The sequence below is a fragment of the Dendrobates tinctorius genome, unplaced genomic scaffold, assembly GCF_039654945.1.
Source record: "Dendrobates tinctorius isolate UK_male_01 unplaced genomic scaffold, ASM3965494v1 ptg000068l, whole genome shotgun sequence".
Taxonomy (NCBI): Eukaryota; Metazoa; Chordata; class Amphibia; order Anura; family Dendrobatidae; genus Dendrobates; species Dendrobates tinctorius.
This window is the reverse complement of record NW_027361736.1, coordinates 550,381-571,277: the sequence shown is the minus strand read 5'-3', so window position 1 is coordinate 571,277 and position 20,897 is coordinate 550,381.

The window sequence follows — 20,897 nt, the reverse complement described above, 5'->3', positions numbered from 1 at the left end:
CTAATATGATTGAATAAACGGGGCACCCCTTTTCCAGACAAAATAGACTTATAGTGTTCTCTAAATCTAACATATAGGGGGCGTTTACCTATATAGAAATGTTTGCATGGGCAGAAAATGACATATACGACAAAATCCGTCTTACAAGAAAAGAACTGTGAAACCGTATGGATTACTGCTCCCATTTGGATACACCGATCCGTAATATGAAATTTACAAAATGATCACTTGCCACACCTGTAATCACCCTTCGGGATTCCTGAAATTTACCAGTCACTATGCTCCTTTTTAATGAGATTTTGCACAAGAATGTCCTTTAACCTCGTGCTGCGTTTGCAAGAAATCAAAGGACCCCTTGCAACAATATACTTTATCATGCTCCAAAATGTGCCAGTTTTTCATAATTGTGGATCATATGTAACTATCCAAAGAGCCATATTGAAAGCAAAATGTAAACCTCTTGTCTTTTTTCTTAACCGGAGTTTTTTTGACAAGAGCTTTTTTTATGCACCATTTCCCTTTCTACTCTATATAATGCCGCTTTCAACAGTGCATCAGGATATCCTCTCTGTTTAAATCTGTCATACAATTCTGCAGACTGTTTAACAAATCCCTCTCTTGTATTATTAACCCTTCGGACTCTCAAAAATGGACTATAAGGCAATGATTGCTTCGTGTTAAACGGGTGGAAGCTATCATAACACATCATGGAATTTGTAGCAGTCGGTTTTCGATATAAAGTAGTGCAAATGTTCCCATCTTCAATCCTAACCAATACATCGAGAAATTCCAACTGTAATCCACCAAATATAGATGTTAAAGACATATTCATGGTATTGGAATGGTTAAGATATTGCACAAACGAATCAAATGATTCCTGCAGACCATCCCATACCATGAATATGTTGTCGACATATCTAAGGTACAATCTGATATGCTTCAAAAATTGGTTATCAGAAGAATAAATGAATTTTTCCTCAAAGAATCCTAAAGATAAATTTGCATAGGTACATGCTACTGGAGTCCCCATCGCGGTACCAACATTTTGAAAATACCACTTATCCAAGAACATAAAGGCGTTATGTGTAAGTATAAAATTTACACCCTCACAAACTTTTGTAAAATTTGGGGCAATGTTATACTCAAAAATCAAAAATGTATGTTAAAAACAATGTGACATTAGCAATGGACGTGGTAGTGTGAGAGGGACAAAACTCTGATATAAAGGGGAAAAATGTGGGAGCCACTAGCCCTTGCCGATCTGTCAGACGTAATAACAAGCAAAGGGCGTAATAGAGTAAATGTACAAACCAAAAATCACTTACAGGCATTGCAAGCTCCAGGTGTCAGCTCCTTCACAGGACAAAGGAAAAACACAGAATCCATGTACCATCAAACTATTCTGCAGTGCACGCAGTAAGAGGCTTAGGTAAAGATGCTTAGCTTACAGAAAGCTATGATTCATAATTAGAGATGAATGAAATTGAACTGTACAGTTCAGGATTTGTACTGGACACCTAGTGTCTGGTGCTCTCATCCAAACACAGACTCCTCACGAAAATCTGTTTTTGAGTTTGGATGCTGAATAAATTTTGTTGATAGGCTGCATACAGCCAAACAACAAGCTTTTTGGCTGTGGCACTTCCTCAGCCATCACAACCATGCCGAGTATTGGCAAGACTGTGATTGGCCAGTTCTCTATGTTACCCAGCATGTATAACCACCGAATCACGGGTGTCATCACCATTGTGGTCTGACTAGCATAGGTACAGGATGCAGCTCGAGTGAGGGAAAGTGATAGGCTCTCTGTTTACTGTGAAAACAGGCTCTGGGTGGTACTCTGAACCAGGCTCTGTGTGGGGTACTCTGCACTAGGCTCTGTGGAGGCACTCTGAAAACAGTCTCTGTGTGGGGTACTCTGAAAACAGCCGCTGTGGTGTACTTTGCACCAGACTCTGCAGGGGTACTCAGAAAACAGGGTTTGGGGGGACACTCTAAAAACAGCTTCTGTGGGAGTACTCTGCACTAGAAATGAGCGAATATTACAATGTTCATTTTGGATTACGATCGCTGCCTATATGCCTATATACGTCCATGGACAGCAGAGAAAGGCTGTATGTCTCATTCGTGGTTTCCTGTCACTGTTGTGTGTGATTTATGCTGCTCAGTTGGTACATCACTGCACATAGCCTCACCATATATAGATTTGGAAAAATGTTGTGCAATGCTTTAGGTTGTTTGCAGTTATTTCTAATTAGCTAAAAGCAAAATTCTCTATCAATCTGTAGTCCCATCAGATTAAAGGATGCCTGGTAAAGTTTCATACATTGCTGGAGAGAAAGCAGGCTCACATGATGTCAGGCATGGTGTGTGGGCTTCCCCACAATGCCTTGAAGCTATCAGTACGCATGTTCTAATACAGCTAGTCATAGAAGCCTTTCACAGTTCACAGTCACTATAAAAGATGAGGGCAGGGAAAGCAGCAGCTATTTTAGACTTTACTGCTCAGGGATAGGAATTCAGAGCACACAGCTCATCATTACAAATAGGTATAGCGAGGCGTAAATCTGATTGTGGTGTACTACTTCAGTGCTTAATAGCATAGAATATGAGAGTGATAATTTCAGTCTGTGAATAATAATACATAGATTCAAATGATAGGAAGGTGCTGGACCGGCAGAGTCACTCAGGGCAACTGTGAATTGATTGATCCATGATATAAAGCAGTTCAACACCTTAAAGACAACCTGGCTGTCATGTGCAATATAGATATCTGGTAAATATGTAGATAAACTATGTTGTTAACCCCTTAATGAACAGAGGTATTTTTGGTTTTGCATTTTCATTTTTTGCTGACCTTATTGCCAGAGCCATAAATTTTTTTACTTTTTGGTCAAAATGGCCATGTGAGGGTTTGTTTTTTGCAGGTCGAGTTGTACTTTTGAATGAAATCATTGGTTTTACCATGTCTTGAATCTGAAAACGGGGGAAAAAAATTCCAAGTGTGGTTAAATTGCAAAAAATGTGCAATCCCACACTTGTTTTTTGTTTTGCTATTTTTCCTAGGTTTACTAAATGCTAAAACTGACCTGCCGTTATGATTCTCCAGGTCATTATGATTTCATAGACCCCAAACATGTCTCTAGGTTCATTTTTACCTAAGTGGTGAAAAATTTTTTTAGACTTTGTTAAAAAGAGGAAAAAAAATTGTGCCATTTTCTGATACCCATAGCGTCTCCATTTTTTGTGAGCTAGGGTTGGGTGAGGGCTTATTTTTTGTGCGCCGAGCTGACTTTTTAATGATACCATTTTGGTGCAGATACAATCTTTTGATCGCCCGTTATTGCATTCTAATGCAATGTCGCGACAACCAAAAAACGTAATTCTGGCGTTTTGACTATTTTTCTCGTTACGCCCTTTAGCGATTGGGTTAATCTTTTTTTTATTGATTGATTGGGTGATTCTGAAGGTGGTGATACCAAATATGTATGTCCATACTTCCAGAGAAACAAAGAGGACAGCACCGCCAATACCGCTATCAATGGTGTATGGTGTATGGTGTATGGTATAGTGTTATTGAATACCGCGGGTATATACCTCAAGACTTCGGGTTCTCACCAAGAAAACAACAGCACCCCAGATCCAAACTTTAGAAGAAAAAATGGGTATCACTCACCAATCTTAAAAATTCCACTCTTTATTGGTAACGCTAAAACATCTTCACCGGGAGAGTAGGAAAATGAGTATGCAAGTTACGACGGCCGTTTCATGCTGTGGCGTTTTTACAGATCAATAGGTCAGAGGATGTGACAGAGAAATACCCAATCACAAGTATGCTCCTCCCTCCACCACTCTGAGACCAGGTGCAATTAAATACATTTAGAAAACATGAAAAACAAATACAAATCATTTACTTGAAAAACACAATGAGAATAAAACTAAACTTACAGAAAAATAGACATATCCATTCTATCATTAAAGCCGGTGGATTCCATTGCACGAGTGTGCATAATCCACCTGGCTTCCCGTCTTAATAGAAGTCTATGCAAATCCCTCCCTTGTGGGGGTAGATTAAACCCGCAAATAACAGAACATTAGGATCTCCCCCATGGCAATCTCTAATATGATTGATTAAACGGGGCACCCCTTTTCCAGACAAAATAGACTTATAGTATTCTCTAAATCTAACATATAGGGGGCGTTTACCTATATAGAAATGTTTGCATGGGCAGAAAATGACATATACGACAAAATCCGTCTTACAAGAAAAGAACTGTGAAACCGTATGGATTACTGCTCCCATTTGGATACACCAATCCGTAATATGAAATTTACAAAAAGGACACTTGCCACACCTGTAATCGCCCTTCGGGATTCCTGAAATTTACCAGTCACTATGCTCCTTTTTAATGAGATTTTGCACAAGAATGTCCTTTAACCTCGTGCTGCGTTTGCAAGAAATCAAAGGACCCCTTGCAACAATATACTTTATCATGCTCCAAAATGTGCCAGTTTTTCTTAATTGTGGATCATATGTAACTATCCAAAGAGCCATATTGAAAGCAAAATGTAAACCTCTTGTCTTTTTTCTTAACCGGAGTTTTTTTGACAAGAGCTTTTTTTATGCACCATTTCCCTTTCTACTCTATATAATGCTGCTTTCAACAGTGCATCAGGATATCCTCTCTGTTTAAATCTGTCATACAATTCTGCAGACTGTTTAACAAATCCCTCTCTTGTATTATTAACCCTTCGGACTCTCAAAAATGGACTATAAGGCAATGATTGCTTCGTGTTAAACGGGTGGAAGCTATCATAACACATCATGGAATTTGTAGCAGTCGGTTTTCGATATAAAGTAGTGCAAATGTTCCCATCTTCAATCCTAACCAATACATCGAGAAATTCCAACTGTAATCCACCAAATATAGATGTTAAAGACATATTCATGGTATTGGAATGGTTAAGATATTGCACAAATGAATCAAATGATTCCTGCAGACCATCCCATGCCATGAATATGTTGTCGACATATCTAAGGTACAATCTGATATGCTTCAAAAATTGGTTATCAGAAGAATAAATGAATTTTTCCTCAAAGAATCCTAAAGATAAATTTACATAGGTACATGCTACTGGAGTCCCCATCGCGGTACCAACATTTTGAAAATACCACTTATCTAAGAACATAAAGGCGTTATGTGTAAGTATAATATTTACACCCTCACAAACTTTTGTAAAATTCGGGGCAATGTTATACTCAAAAATCAAAAATGTATGTTATAAACAATGTGACATTAGCAATGGACGTGGTAGTGTGAGAGGGACAAAACTCTGATATAAAGGGGAAAAATGTGGAAGCCACTAGCCCTTGCCGATCTGTCAGACGTAATAACAAGCAAAGGGCGTAATAGAGTAAATGTACAAACCAAAAATCACTTACAGGCATTGCAAGCTCCAGGTGTCAGCTCCTTCACAGGACAAAGGAAAAACACAGAATCCATGTACCATCAAACTATTCTGCAGTGCACGCAGTAAGAGGCTTAGGTAAAGATGCTTAGCTTACAGAAAGCTATGATTCATAATTAGAGATGAATGAAATGGAACTGTACAGTTCAGGATTTGTACTGGACACCTAGTGTCTGGTGCTCTCATCCAAACAGAGACTCCTCACGAAAATCTGTTTTTGAGTTTGGATGCTGAATAAATTTTGTTGATAGGCTGCATACAGCCAAACAACAAGCTTTTTGGCTGTGGCACTTCCTCAGCCATCACAACCATGCCGAGTATTGGCAAGGCTGTGATTGGCCAGTTCACTATGTTACCTAGCATGTATAACCACCAAATCACGGGTGTCATCACCATTGTGCTCTGACTAGCATGGGTACAGGATGCAGCTTGAGTGAGGGAAAGTGATAGGCTCTCTGTTTACTGTGAAAACAGGCTCTGGGTGGTACTCTGAACCAGGCTCTGTGTGGGGTACTCTGCACTAGGCTCTGTGGAGGCACTCTGAAAACAGTCTCTGTGTGGGGTACTCTGAAAACAGCCGCTGTGGTGTACTTTGCACCAGACTCTGTAGGGGTACTCAGAAAACAGGGTTTGGGGGGACACTCTAAAAACAGCTTCTGTGGGAGTACTCTGCACTAGAAATGACGAATATTACAATGTTCATTTTGGATTACGATTGCTGAATTTGCAATATTTGCCGATTAATTATTTGAATATTCGCTGAACACAACCAAATGCCATTCAGGTCAATGGGAGGCAAATACAATCGCATGCACAACACCTTATAACGGCCCCAAATGCGACCAAAACACATCAAATACCAGTCAGATACCAGTGGCCTCAGCTCCTTAATCAGCCAGGCATGAGGTATCAAGGTCTGGGACAGCATTTACAGCTCTCAATTGAGCGTCATAGTAAGACGAGGTGGGTGAGGGATCGATGTAGTCCCCCTTTGCTGGTAGCCCTGATGACACATGCAATACCTCTACCTGCTTTCATGCTGAGCAACACTCAGGTAGCACAAAAATCCATTTTGCAGACTACCATTCTCAGAAAAATTTAAGAATAGTAACACGGGTAGTTAAGTCCAAGGAGGTGGAGACCTGACAGTGTCGGAGGCCTACTGCTACAGGCAATATGCATGAAGGAGACCTAACATGTTTGTTTATAATTTTCTTTCTAATCTTCGGAGACAACTCTTTCCTTTGCTTCCTCTGGTCCATGTTGAATGTGATACACACCATGACACCTCATCATCTGTGTTTACACATTCCTCGCTCTTGGAGTCACCCTCCTCCTCTTCTTGCCCTGATAGCACAGTACAGTCCACATGAGCCTCAGATATCTGACTCTCATCAGGATCACCTCCCCCAGGGGTTAATGTCCGATGACGAGGGTCAGGATGCTGTTCGGATTGTACTTCGTCCTGCCCAAGATCCAAGCTAAAATAATTTTGGGCATCGGTGAAGGTTTCCTCCTCTTGACTCTTTGAAGCTTTTGAGTACACTTCTGATGAACATGGCATAGAATGTGTGAACAGCTTTTCAGACTCACCCATCTGTGGTTCCGTACAGTCAGTTGAACGGTTGGATAGTTGGGACATAGGGGGGAAGCAGGGGGAATTTGGGTGCCACCTCTGCGGACTGTACTGGGTGTGATGTTAAGGTGGAGGAACAGTAGGAGAGGCCACTTGAAGCTGCGCTTGATATCCACTCGAGTACATGCTCTTTCTGGGCATCATCAACAAGGCGTACTGCTGTGCGTCTGCCAAAGAAAGGTAGTGGTGTAGCCTGTCTAGTAACAGAAGTTGTCAGTTGTCTTTGCATAGGACGTGACGTTGCTTTACTAGTGCTTTCACAAATATTACCACTTACCCCACGTACACCTTGAACACCAAGCCTAATCCCCTTCCACCACGGCCTTGCTTTTTCCAGTCATGTTGCTCAGATAGTGTGGTAGGAGCACAGTATTGGCAACAAAAAATTAGATTCTAAACTCTGCATTACTTCTGCAAACAGCTGAATTTCAACAACAGTAAATTCCAAGTTGAAATATGGCGTGCTGTATCGTGTTAGTCACAGAAAAAAGAATTGTTTGAGTGTGGATGACGCCTGTATGACAAAGAAGTTATGCTACAAACAGTTTGAAAGTCAGGTTCCCTACTGTATGACACTAGGAACGGAAGAAATTTTTTATGGCTTCTGGATCAGGCCTCTATAACACACTAGATGCTACAAACTATTTTAAAGTCAGGTCCCTTACTGTATGACATTAAGAACAGAAATTTTTTTGTGGGCTCTAGATCAGGCCTCTACAACACTTTAGATGCTACAAGCTATTTTAAAGTTAGGTCCCTTACTGTATGACATTAAGGACTGAAGAATTTTTTGTGGCCTATGGATCAGGCCTCTAAGGCTAGTTTCACATTTGCGCCTTTTTGCAGCGATTTTTTGACGCATTAGCGTGCTCATGACGACAAGAAAATGCAGCGTTTGTATGCGTTTACATGCATTTTTGCATGCATTTGCGTTTTTTAAGCTTGTGCGTTTTCTAGGTGTCCCATTTCACAGGAGAAAAATCCTTGAAAAATTCTTGAAACAGACTCGACCAATGGGACACCAGTGGGCGTGTGTCATGGGAATTCTTTATATACAGCTGAATTCTTCAGAATTGATTGATTTTTCCTTTGAGAACATGGATCTGCGTTGGAAAAATTTTCACTTTAACTTGGATTTGGACATCGTGCTGGCTCAGGCTTTTGCATTTGCTTGCCAGCAACAAAGGGAGAGAGAGAGACAGCGAAGATGGCAGCAGGGGCGTTTGTAGATACATCCAATTATTGAACTCAGGGAGAGCCGTGGAGTATACCACACCATCTACAGCGAGCTCCAGCAAAACCTGGAGAAATTTAGTGACTATACCCGGATGTCCCAAGAAAGCTTCAGGGATTTACTTGCTCGTGTTCAAAGAGCCATCTGGAGACAGGACACACAGCTATGTCGTGCGATTCCTCCTGAGGAACAGCTCCTGGTCACATTACGGTACGTAATATTTAAAAACCATTGCCTGCATAATTGTTTTTTGTCTGTCATGTACTATTCCAAAGCCTGCAGAATTATTTGTCTGACATGTAATAATATTTTTTCATTTCAGTGTTTTACAAAACTATAGACATAAATATTAATATTTATTCTTTCTCTGTTTGGCTGATTCCTGGCTACTGGAGAGACCCTATCTTCACTCCACTTCCAGTACCGGCTTGGAATCTCCACCTTGTCGGGAATAGTTGCCAACATCTGCCGGGCTTTGTGGGTACGTTCTCTGTCCAGAATTTATGCCCCTGCCCACCGCTGAAAAGTGGATGCAAATTACTGAAAAATTCTGGACAGTCTGCAATTTCCCCAACTGTTTGGGAGCTGTGGATGGGAAACACATCCGGATAATAAAACCTGCAAGAAGTGGATCGGAGTACTATAATTACAAAAAGTACTTTTCTACAGTACTCATGGCCATAGCAGATGCAGACTGTATTTGTTGCAGTGGACATTGGGGCATTTGGCTGTGGGAATGGCTCCCAGGCTTTTAAGAACTCTGACATGGAACGGAGGTTGTATGGCAACCATTTCAATTTTCCCATGCCACGGCCTCTTCTGTTATGAACTGGTCACCAAGGAGGATGGCAGGAATAGGCTAGACCACCAGGAAACCAGAAAGGTTGGTAACTTAGCGGATTGCAGACCCCTAATCCTAACAACACAACTAGCAGTAGCCGAGGGGCGTACCTACGATACCCTAGACGCCTCAGCACAGCCGGAGAGCTAACTAAGCCTAAAGCAAGAAAGGTGAAATCTAAACTGCCCCGGAGTAGACCCCCAAAGGAATAGATAGCCCCCAAACATATATTGTCGGTGAGACAAGATGAGACACAAACGCTGGCAGAAAATAGACTGAGCAAATGATGGGGCCCGAACTGACTAGATAGGATAGGAAAGCAAAGACACTGTCTGCAATCACGCAAAAGCCCTACAAATCCAACACATCTGATGTACAAAAAACACTGAGGCCTCACAACCTCTCCCCCACTATATCAGTATTCTGGTATGAACTGGCAGCAAAGCAAAAGAGACTAATATAACAGGGGACTGAACAAACTGACACAAGCTGTAACACATGGAGCGGGGTCCAGCAGACCCCAGCAGGGAGCACGCTGAACCCTCGCAGCAAAACAGAAAGAGTCAAAACCAGATCAGATGCAAAGGATTAGAAAATGAACAACTTAACTGAAAAATGCAGGATCAGACAGGAGACATTAGACCTCAGAATGCACAGGAAGAAAACCAATCACCAGCAGGGAACAGGAGGAAGCCTGCACACTTAAATACTCCAATCAGTGACCCCTGATTTCCAATCCTTGTCATTAGGTGGCAGACTTTGGCCAGCTCCACTACCCACAGTAACCAAAAGAGGGAGCCCTGACACAGAAGTCCAATCGAGATAGTTCACAACACTCTTCCCCACAACGACGGTCTGGCACAGCCATTTGTAATGGTTGGGGATGAGGCATTTTAAATGTGCCAAAACCTGATGAAACCCTACTCCAGCTGGGACTTGAACCACACCAAAAAATATTTAATTGCAGACTGACCAGGGCAAGAAGAACTATTGAATGTGCTTTTGGTATTCTTGTATCCAGATGGCGCATTCTCGGCACAGCCATTAATCCTAAAATGCAAACAGTGGATGAGGTGGTGAAGGCGTGGGTGGTTCTTCATAATTTTGTGATGGCTAAAGAGCACCCGAATTTCGAACTCGATGAACCACCTGCAAACCCATTGCCTGAATTCACTCAGCTCCCTCTCAGGTCATCAGTTGAATTTGGCCAAATGAGGGACCAATTTGCGGCCTACTTTATCTCTGATGTAGGATGTGTGGAATGGCAAGATCAAATGGTGTGAAATTGTTTTCTTGTGTGTATGTTAATTAAAAAACTATTTTGCTACCTGTACCGATTTCACTCTGCTTTTATACACTCCAATACAATAATCACCTGCCCAGGTGTACCAGTAAATTCATGATGTTGAGTTTTGTTCATCATGAATGTACTAGTACTCATGGCCAGGTGACTACATACACACAAGTTGTATGACCTTTATCATCTCTCTATTTTTTGTTCAATGTGCAGCGACGGTGCAGATAATACAACTAAAATTTGTATCACATGGCCTGATGTTACAAACAATGATTTTGGGATGCAATTTTATCCTTGACTTTATAAATATTAGTTGTCAGATCTCCACTGTGGCTATAGTATGAATGCAACCTGGAGAGATGATAAAGTTTATACAACTTCTACAATCCCCAGGCCGGGTGTCATGGTGGCGTTATCACACCTGGGCAGGTGAATACACATATGAGTTAAACTACAGCCTTGCTACAGTCTGCGTGCAATAGATAATGCAGACTGAAGCGACGATGCAGGTTAACTCATATGTGTATTCACTTGCCCAGGTGTGAAAAATAGTTATGATACGATGCCAGGGTATTGTACATATGACGAGTATTTTCTCCATCATCTCTTCAGTTTATACACCACACACTGAATAGAGGATGTGGTTAATTACAAGGTATATCTAGAATCCCTTTTTCTGGTGTCACAAAGAGTGAAATGATCATGTTAAAAACACGCCATCCTAAATTCACTCTTTTTGATACCTGGCAAGGTAACAATAGATATGCCTTGCACTCAACACCATCCTCTATTCAGTCTGTGCAATATTAGCAGATTGAAGGGACTGGTGGTGAAAATACAAGTCATATAGTGGTATTTTTGACTATACATATCTCCAGGAATGACACAAGAAACATGTGTCAGGTAATGGAGCTATGTGGTGGCAAAAACAAAGTGTATGGTGCAGTGTGTGTATGGCACAGTGTGTGTAGCCGGCGAAAGACACATTCATCAAACATTATTATGGTAAACCATAAATTAAAATTTATTTAAAAAAAAACCAAAATATTTTATTGGGCCGACGTTTTGGGGAAGATGGAGGCAATTTTGAGGTGTGGAGAGATGAGGAATGGCTTAAAGGGGGAAGGGGTTCTAGGGGAAGGGGCGACAAAAGTAGTGGGGGAAGGGAGCTCAGGGATGGAACTGGAGGCAGGTTGAGACACAGTGTGAGGTGATGGGGGAGGAAGGGTAAGAGTCCTTCTCTTTTTGTGTCTCCTGTTGCCTTGTGGGTCTTGCCTGGAGTGCCTGCTACTTGTGGACCTAATTGTGCTGGGTGACCGCCAGGAGCTGGTGGACCTGGGCCTGGTTTCGGCAAATATGGAATGGTGGTCACTAGAGTTGAGCGACTTTTGTTTTTTTAGGGTCGAGTTTCGTTTCGTGAAACCCGACTTTTCCAAAAGTCGGGTCGAGCAAGATCGTCCGATTATAGGGAAAAGTCGGGGTCGTCCCGAAACATGAAACCCAATGTAAGTCAATGGGGAATAAAAGTCGGCAGTGAGAGGAGGACAGGAAACACACCAACAGTGCCCATTTGAATGCCAAAAGCATCAATTCTTCTTACTTAAGCTTGTCAACCTTAATTAACTTCATAATACAAGTAACGCACTGAAAAATGGGGGTTATTTGGCTACAGTTGTGGGGGGGGAGGGCTGGCTCCAGGTTTTCATGTGCCCTGGGCGAAAGAGCGCCCCTTTAACACATAACACAACTCATCATGCTCCGATACGGCAGAGAAATAGCAGTATAGTACAATGAAAAATACTTCACTTTTTACAGCTCATGACAAGGCCCATCTATTTCTCCATACAGAATCATTGGTCCGTATAATGTTTGAAACAGTATATGATGAGCTCCACATAATGCTACAGTATATGTTGGTCCCCATGGATGAAGCTCCACTGTCTTATGGGCCCAAATAATGCTCCAAACATAATGGGCCCCATTTCTAATGCTCTAGTGTATAATGGGCCCTATAAATGCTGCTCCAGTGTCTGATGTTCACCTTTGGAATGTTCCAGTGTATGGTGGGCCCCATCTATCATTCTCCAGAGTATAGTGCTCCCCAAAAATTGCTGTCCCAACATTGAAAACAATCAAATAAGTCTCCTCGCTAGGGAATCCCTGTACTAGTCTGGACTCCTCGTCGTTCCCATCTTCCATCTCACTGCACAGTATTTCAACCTTGCAAGTGCTGTGATCCTGAGCAAGCAGGGGGGGCCCACTCGTTGGCGACGGCACTGGCACAGGGCCCCTGATAGTACGGTGGTGTGTCTGATGGCGGGTGGGCCGAACCTGCACTTTCATCTGCAGCTTCCTCTTTGTCACCGTGTAAGATGGAACTGTATATGGGAAGGGTAACCTGAGTTTCAACAGGGTCAGATTCAGGCCGTGTAGCGTGCGAGGGGAATGTAGTGGTCTGGGTCAATGTACCAGCAGATTCATCGAGCAGTGGCTGGGCATCAGTGCACTTGTGTCGCCCCCAGGAGTACGGTCGCCACAGTGGCATTACCTTCCTCCTAGGGAGTGTGATGTCATGCTTTGGAGCAACGAAGGATCTCTCTAGCAGGTTAACTGATTGGGCGGCGTTATTCCCATGAGTCATGACCCTCCAAACAGCGTTCATGAAGGCAAAGTGTTTGTTTTACGTGGGCAGTATGGTTGCAAAGCTGAACCTTAAAGGAATGTCCAGAAGGGCACCACCAGGAGTGGAGCCTATGGTTTAATTCGACTCCACCTGGGAAACCTCAACCATGCAAGCTACAGAACAGATGCACACATTGCAAGCTTAATTCCGTTAACGAACGAGACTCCGTTATGCCCCGCGGTCCGAGTCCGGCTTACTAGAGGGACACGTGAGGCTCTGGCACATGAGATTGGCCAATAACTGGTGTGTCATGCCCTTACATGTCCGTGGCTGCATGTGCGCTACACTGAAAAGGCCAGCGTTTGTCGCTTACAGGTGCAGATAACCCGCTGAACAACGTTAGTGATGGGGATCTGTGATTACAATTATTACCCGCGAACGATGATTTCCCAGTAAGTGCAGGTCAACCGCAGTTCTGGAATTAGGCCTAACCGTCATTCCTGAAAAAATGAAAAACTTACGTGTGCAAACCACAGGTGCTGTAGCTTGCTTAACAGCTCGCCAGCCTTTCTCAGGCCCAGTATGGATTACACGTGATTGCACAAAGGTGAGAAAGGGTACCGTATCCCCGGATAACATGTATGGATAGCATAGTGTACACATTCAAAAGATATGTCTATACATCAGGAGGCAGGCTCAGATGGTGTTAGGCCCAGTATGGATTGCACGTGATTGCACAAAGGTGAGAAAGGGTTCCGTATCCCCAGATAACATGTATGGATAGCGTACACATTCAAAATATATGTCTATACATCAGGAGGCAGGCTCAGACGGTGTCAGGCCCAGTATGGATTGCACGTGATTGCACAAAGGTGAGAAAGGGTTCCGTATCCCCAGATAACATGTATGGATAGCGTACACATTCAAAATATATGTCTATACATCAGGAGGCAGGCTCAGACGGTGTCAGGCCCAGTATGGATTGCACGTGATTGCACAAAGGTGAGAAAGGGTTCCGTATCCCCAGATAACATGTATGGATAGCGTACACATTCAAAATATATGTCTATACATCAGGAGGCAGGCTCAGACGGTGTCAGGCCCAGTATGGATTGCACGTGATTGCACAAAGGTGAGAAAGGGTTCCGTATCCCCAAATAACATGTATGGATAGCGTACACATTCAAAATATATGTCTATACATCAGGAGGCAGGCTCAGACGGTGTCAGGCCCAGTATGGATTGCACGTGATTGCACAAAGGTGAGAAAGGGTTCCGTATCCCCAGATAACATGTATGGATAGCGTACACATTCAAAATATATGTCTATACATCAGGAGGCAGGCTCAGACGGTGTTAGGCCCAGTATGGATTGCACGTGATTGCACAAAGGTGAGAAAGGGTTCCGTATCCCCAGATAACATGTATGGATAGCGTACACATTCAAAATATATGTCTATACATCAGGAGGCAGGCTCAGATGGTGTTAGGACCAGTATGGATTGCACGTGATTGCACAAAGGTGAGAAAGGGTACCGTATCCCCAGATAACATGTATGGATAGCGTACACATTCAAAATATATGTCTATACATCAGGAGGCAGGCTCAGATGGTGTTAGGCCCAGTATGGATTTGACGGCCCAGACTACACAGCGGAGGAGCAGGGAGAGGTAAAGATTGCAAATGCTGGGGCCCTGCCCAAGCAAGGGGGGCCCACTCGTGGGCGTCGGTACTGGCACTGGGCCCCTCATAGTACGGCGGTGTGTCTGACGGCGGGTGTGCACCACCACCGTCAGAGACACTTGATTGCACTATGAGGGACCCTGTGCCAGTGCCCGCGCCCAAGAGTCGGCCTACCCACCTGTCCAGGGCAACGGCACTCGCACGGTGTCGTGCGCTAGGTGGTGACCCCGGCCATGGGGGGGGGGCAGCACAGTTAGGGAGTTTTAGAAAGTGGCATATGTTGATGTTGGACATTCAGCTGATGCAAAAGGTGAAATAGGTCAAGTCCCAGGAAGAGGTGGACCAAAGCAAGCCATTTTTCTGTCACCCTATGTGTCATCAGGGGAAGGTGGGACAAAATCCTTGGAAACCCATGCGTGGTTCATTTTAATGAAGGTTAGATCATCCACATTTTGGGTTGACAGACGGGTCCTTTTTTCTGTCAGGATTGATCCAGCTGCACTGAAGACTCTTTCCGATAGCACACTTGCAGCTGGGCAAGCGAGCTCCTGTAAGGCATATTGGGCCAATTCAGGCCAGGTGTCCAGTTTAGCGGCCCAATAGTCAAAGGGGAATGACCTGTGTGGGAGAACATCGATATGGGAGGAAAAGTAGTTTGTAACCATAGTTGACAACTGCTGTCTCCTGTCACTTTCCATCGATGCAGTAATACCAGTTGTGTGAGCGGTACTTGAAAAATTAGTCCACAACATTGTCATGAAACCCCTGTCTCCAACGCCACTTCTGCTGTGTGCACCACGAACACCTCTGCCAAGCTGACCCCGGCCCGTACGGCTCGTGTGAGAACCATCACCGCTGCTGTGTGCTGGGAGTGCCTCAAGTAACCGATTTACCAGAGTTGCTTGTTTATTAGCCAATATTAGGTCAAGGTTCTCCTGTGGCATGATGTTTTGTAATTTGCCTTTATAGCGTGGATCCAGGATGCTGGCCAACCAGTAGTTGTCATCGTTCATCATTTTGGCAATGCGGGGGTCCCTTTTTAGGATCTGCAAGGCATAATCTGACATGTGGGCCAATGTTCCCGGTGTCAATGATGCACTGCGAGTGCTGGTTGGAGGAGCACTTTCTGGCAAATCCACATCCCTCCAGTCACGCACAAACCCTGTACCAGACCTTGCCACGCCAACATTTTCACTTGCCCCATGAGATGCATCCTCCTCCCCTAAGTAATCATGCCCATCATCCTCCTCCTCCTCCTCCTCTTCTTCCTCCACCTCGTCCAGGAGAGGTCCCTGAGCAGACAATGGCTGAATGTCATCAAGGATTCCCTCCTCCTCTTCCTCCTCATCAACATTGGCTGCAGAAGCCTGCTCCTTAAGGTGCGTCAAAGTTTGCATGAGCAGACGCATAAGTGGGATGCTCATGCTTAGGATGGCGTCGTCTGCACTTACCAGCCGTGTGCATTCCTCAAAACACTGAAGGACTTTACATAGGTCTTTCAGCTTCGACCACTGCACACCGGTCAACTCCATGTCTGCTCTCAAAGTGCCTGGCCGTGTATCCTCCCACAAATGCATTATGGCCTGCCTCTGCTCGCACAGCCGCTCCACCATGTGCAGGGTGGAGTTTCACCTTGTTGCAATGTCGATAATGAGGCGGTGGTTGGGAAGGTGGAGCAATCGCTGCAGCTTCTGCATACGAACGGAGTGTACAGGCGACCTGCGGATGTGCGCGCACAGTCTTCGCACCTTCTGGAGCAGGGCTGTTAACTCCGGATAATTTTTGAGGAAGCACTGCACCACCAGGTTCAAGGTGTGAGCCAAGCAAGGTATGTGGCTGAGTTTTGAAAGGGCTATGGCTGCCACAAAATTACGCCCGTTATCACTAACTACCTTGCCTGCCTCAAGATGTACACTGCCCAGCCATGACTCAGTTTGTCGCTGAAAGTACTCGGCCAGCACCTCGGCGGTGTGTCTGTCGCCCAAACACATCATCTGCAACACAGCCTGCTGACGCTTTCCACTAGCTGCTCGATAGGGGGACACCTCGTGTGCAACAGTGGCAGCTGCAGATGGAGTGCTCGTACGACTGCGCTCTGTGGACGAGCTTTCGCTTCTGGAGGAGGAGGAGGAGGAGGGTCGAACGCCTACAGCCAACTGTTTCCTATACCGTGGGCTAGGCAGCACTGTCCCACCACCGCTGTCCCCTGTGGACCCTGCATCCACCACATTAACCCAGTGTGCAGTGATGGACACGTAACGGCCCTGGCCATGCCAACTGGACCATGCATCAGTTGTGAGGTGCACCTTTCCGCTCACTGACTGCTTGAGTGCATGGACAATGCGGTCTTTCACATGATGGTGGAGGGCTGGGATGGCTTTGCGAGAGAAGAAGTGGCGACTGGGTAGGTCATAGCGTGGTACTGCATAGGCCATGAGTTCGCGGAAAGCTGTGCTTTCCACCAACCGAAAGGGCATCATCTCAAACGAGATTAGTTTGGCAATGTGGGCGTTCAAACCCAGTGTACGCGGATGAGAGACTGAGTACTTTCTTGACCTACTCATAGTGTCTGGGAGGGTGAGCTGGACTTGAGAGCTGCATATGGTGGAAGTAGCGGTGGACAGGGCGGACTGAGAGAGGGTTGATGATGGTGATGGAGTTGGTGTTCTTTCTGATGGCCTAGAATCAGTCTTTCGTTGATATAACAGTGGGATTCCCTGACTGCTGTGGCCTTGCAACGACACCTCAACATTTGCTGCTGTGCTAACCGGTGGGCTTACAGTAGGGGAAACAATGTAGCGTTGCTGACTACCTTCGTTGTGATCAGTTGCACATGAGGTTTGGTGTTGTGTCCACGCTTGCAAGTGCATGGTGGTTAAATGTCTAAGCATGCAACTGGTATTCAAATTTTTCAGATTTTTCCCTCGGCTAAAGGTCTTTGCGCACTTCTTACAGATAACCTTGGCCTGATCATTAGGATTTTGTTCAAAAAAGTGCCACACTGCACTCTTTCTACTATGGAAGACATTTTGCGTCCTTGCACGCTGTGCTATTTTGACCGTCTGGCCAAGCAGTCCAGCAACTTTTCGGCTTTTTGTAACCCGTTTTTGGACTGCTCCGTGCCTGCCAGATAACAGCTGTTGCGATGTCGATGCCTGCGGCGGATGCTCCTCCTCCTCTTCTGAGCTATTGGCAGCGGCACCCTCTTCCCCCAATGGATGCCAATCTGGGTCAACACCTGGGTCATCCATCACCTCCTCTTCAATGTCATGTGCACCTTCCTCTGTGTCACCGTGTATGGTGGTATAGTGTGCGGGAAGGGGCACCGGAGTCTCATCAGGGTCAGAATCTGGCTCTGTACACTGCGAGGACAATGTAGTGCTCTGAGTGAATGTACCAGCAGAATCATCCATCAGCGGCTGTGCATCAGTGCACTCCATGTCAGATTCATCTTGGCCTGGGTAATTCACCATTTCACTTGATAATCCAGGCATGGTATGTGAAAACAGCTCCATGGAGTAATCAGTAGTATGGCCTGCGTCATCCTTCAATCTTGATTGGGGTGAAGGACACAAGGAAAGGTGTGGTTCATGAACATGAGCCTCCAATGACGACTCAGTGCTTTTACTTTTTACAACTGAAGAAGAGGAGGCGATAGAGCTGGAGGCTGAGTTAGCAATGTAAGACAAAACTTTTTCCTGATGCTCTGGCTTTAAAAGCGGTTTGCCAACTCCTAGAAAACTAAGCCTTCGAAGCCTTATGGAGCCAGACGATGACGCAGGCTCAACACCTCCTGCATTCGGTCCTATTTTGCTCTTGCCACTACCATCAGATCCACCACCAACACCATCATTACCAGCTGCCAACCCCCGCCCAATTCCACGGCCTCTTCCACCAGCCTTCCTCATTTTTGGTAAAAATGTAGACAAAATCCAACAAACTATATAGTAATGTAAAACAAGGTACAAGGTGTCTATAGGACAGGGGAGATTTTGAATTTCTGCTCACACTAGTGGACACTGGACACTTTTGGATTGTGTGAGGCCCAATGAATATCTGAGCGCTATGTGACAGGCTCGATGGCATAGCTGTGATCAAAGTGACTAGAGGATAAGTGAGATTTTGAATTTCAGCAGACACTTGTGGACACTGGACACTTTTGGATTGTGTGAGGCCCAATGAATATCTGAGCGCTATGTGACAGGCTCGATGGAACAGCTGTGACCAAAGTGACTAGAGGATAAGTGAGATTTTGAATTTCAGCAGACACTTGTGGACACTGGACACTTTTGGATTGTGTGAGGCCCACTGATATCTGAGCGCTATGTCACAGGCTCGATGGCACAGCTGTGACAAAAGTGACGAGAGGATAAGGGAGATTTTGAATTTCTGCAGACACTTGTGGACACTGGACACTTTTGGATTGTGTGAGGCCCACTGATATCGGAGCGCTATGTCACAGGCTCGATGGCACAGCTGTGACAAAAGTGACGAGAGGATAAGGGAGATTTTGAATTTCTGCAGACACTTGTGGACACTGGACACTTTTGGATTGTGTGAGGCCCACTGATATCTGAGCGCTATGTCACAGGCTCGATGGCACAGCTGTGACAAAAGTGACGAGAGGATAAGTGAGATTTTGAATTTCAGCAGACACTTGTGGACACTGGACACTTTTGGATTGTGTGAGGCCCAATGAATATCTGAGCGCTATGTGACAGGCTCGATGGCACAGCTGTGACCAAAGTGACTAGAGGATAAGTGAGATTTTGAATTTCAGCAGACACTTGTGGACACTGGACACTTTTGGATTGTGTGAGGCCCAATGAATATCTGAGCGCTATGTGACAGGCTCGATGGCACAGCTGTGACCAAAGTGACTAGAGGATAAGTGAGATTTTGAATTTCAGCAGACACTTGTGGACACTGGACACTTTTGGATTGTGTGAGGCCCAATGAATATCTGAGCGCTATTTGACAGGCTCGATGGCACAGCTGTGACCAAAGTGACTAGAGGATAAGTGAGATTTTGAATTTCAGCAGACACTTGTGGACACTGGACACTTTTGGATTGTGTGAGGCCCAATGAATATCTGAGCGCTATGTGACAGGCTCGATGGCACAGCTGTGACCAAAGTGACTAGAGGATAAGTGAGATTTTGAATTTCAGCAGACACTTGTGGACACTGGACACTTTTGGATTGTGTGAGGCCCACTGATATCTGAGCGCTATGTCACAGGCTCGATGGCACAGCTGTGACAAAAGTGACGAGAGGATAAGGGAGATTTTGAATTTCTGCAGACACTTGTGGACACTGGACACTTTTAGATTGTGTGAGGCCTACTGATATCTGAGCGCTATGTCACAGGCTCGATGGCACAGCTGTGACAAAAGTGACGAGAGGATAAGGGAGATTTTGAATTTCTGCAGACACTTGTGGACACTGGACACTTTTGGATTGTGTGAGGCCCACTGATATCTGAGCGCTATGTCACAGGCTCGATGGCACAGCTGTGACAAAAGTGACGAGAGGATAAGGGAGATTTTGAATTTCTGCAGACACTTGTGGACACTGGACACTTTTGGATTGTGTGAGGCCCACTGATATCTGAGCGCTATGTCACAGGCTCGATGGCACAGCTGTGACAAAAGTGACGAGAGGATAAGGGAGATTTTGATTTTCTGCAGACACTTGTGGACACTGGACACTTTTGGATTGTGTGAGGCCCACTGATATCTGAGCGCTATGTCACAGGCTCGATGGCACAGCTGTGACAAAAGTGACGAGAGGATAAGGGAGATTTTGAATTTCTGCAGACACTTGTGGACACTGGACACTTTTGGATTGTGTGAGGCCCACTGATATCTGAGCGCTATGTCACAGGCTCGATGGCACAGCTGTGACAAAAGTGACGAGAGGATAAGGGAGATTTTGTATTTCTGCAGACACTTGTGGACACTGGACACTTTTGGATTGTGTGAGGCCCACTGATATCTGAGCGCTATGTCACAGGCTCGATGGCACAGCTGTGACAAAAGTGACGAGAGGATAAGGGAGATTTTGAATTTCTGCAGACACTTGTGGACACTGGACACTTTTGGATTGTGTGAG